Source organism: Octopus bimaculoides, chromosome 1 (genome assembly GCF_001194135.2).
Source record: "Octopus bimaculoides isolate UCB-OBI-ISO-001 chromosome 1, ASM119413v2, whole genome shotgun sequence".
In the NCBI taxonomy this organism is placed as follows: Eukaryota; Metazoa; Mollusca; class Cephalopoda; order Octopoda; family Octopodidae; genus Octopus; species Octopus bimaculoides.
The window spans coordinates 1,775,453-1,776,788 of record NC_068981.1 but is presented as its reverse complement, the minus strand read 5'-3'; the positions used below and the strand labels follow the sequence as shown (position 1 = coordinate 1,776,788).

Genomic DNA, 1,336 nt, shown 5'->3' with positions numbered 1-1,336 from the left:
CGGCAGGGGATGGTGGCGAACCCTGCTGTACTCTTTCGCCACAACTTTCTCTCACTCTTACTTCCTGTTTCTGTTGTGCCTGTAATTCAAAGGGTCAGCCTTGACACACTGTGTCACGCTGAATATCCCCGAGAACTACGTTAAGGGTACACGTGTCTGTGGAGTGCTCAGCCACTTTCACGTTAATTTCACGAGCAGGCTGTTCCGTTGATCGGATCAACTGGAACCCTCGACGTCGTAAGCGACGAAGTGCCAACACACAACACACACACACACACACACACATATATATATATATATACGGTTTTGGAAATTAAATTAGTAGATGGTCTTCCGTCAACTAATTTCACTCACAAAGCAGTGGTAGGCCCGAGGCTATAGTGGAAGACATTTAACCAAGGTGTCGTGTAACCGGACTAAACTCAAAGCCACATAGCTGCAAAGCTAACTTCCTAACCACACCGCCATATCTGATATGGATATCAACACTAACGTTTACAAAATTATTTGTTGCAGATATTTTTCTGTTTTCTTTTCATTTCTGTTGTTTGAAATTCCATCTTTTAAATTGGATTAAGAAATTTTGTCGAAGTCCTTCAAAATTTGTGTGGCATTCACAGATCTAAGTGCCTCAGGCGATCACCTGGTTTACGTCGTACACAGCGTCGGCCATACTTATATTTGAAGGAATTTAGTTTCTATGGTTTTGAAAGCTCGACCAGCCTTATAGACGCTACAACATTGGCACGAACATACCAAGGCATTATTACTCGGCACGCTGGTGTTTCTGCCAAAATGCCGCCCTCAGAATTTCCCCCTGACCTAATAGTAAACAAATATTTTACTTAGATTGAAAAGAAAGCTAAGATCAGCCGACACTTTCAGTCCGATTTCATTGGCACGATTCAAGATTTACGTTTTTGTTTGCCAGTAAAATAAATTGAAGTTGTGTGACGAATACAAACAAATTCTGATCAGCAACTCCCCATCGCCATAAATTCTCAATCAACAAGTTCACACATGTGTGTGTGTATACAAACGTGTGTATGTATACACGTATGTATGTGTATATATGTATACGCACGCGTATGTGCGTGTATAAATATATATGTATATATGCATACGCGTAAATATACATATATATATATATATATGTATGTATGTATGCATGTATACATATATATACATATATACGCATACATGCAAATACTCATACTGATATATACACATACTAGCGTATCTATGCATGCATGAGCATATAAATATTTATATACATAAACACAAACAGACACACATACACCCCCCACACACACACACAATATATTAATGTCTATAT

General features: G+C 38.8%; 1 protein-coding gene across 1 annotated transcript in view; it reads right to left on the bottom strand.

Annotated features, from left to right (window-relative positions):
- LOC106872663 (iroquois-class homeodomain protein IRX-6) overlaps positions 1 to 1,336 on the bottom strand; it is a 235,715-nt gene that overhangs the window by 36,762 nt on the left and 197,617 nt on the right. The window lies entirely within an intron of this gene.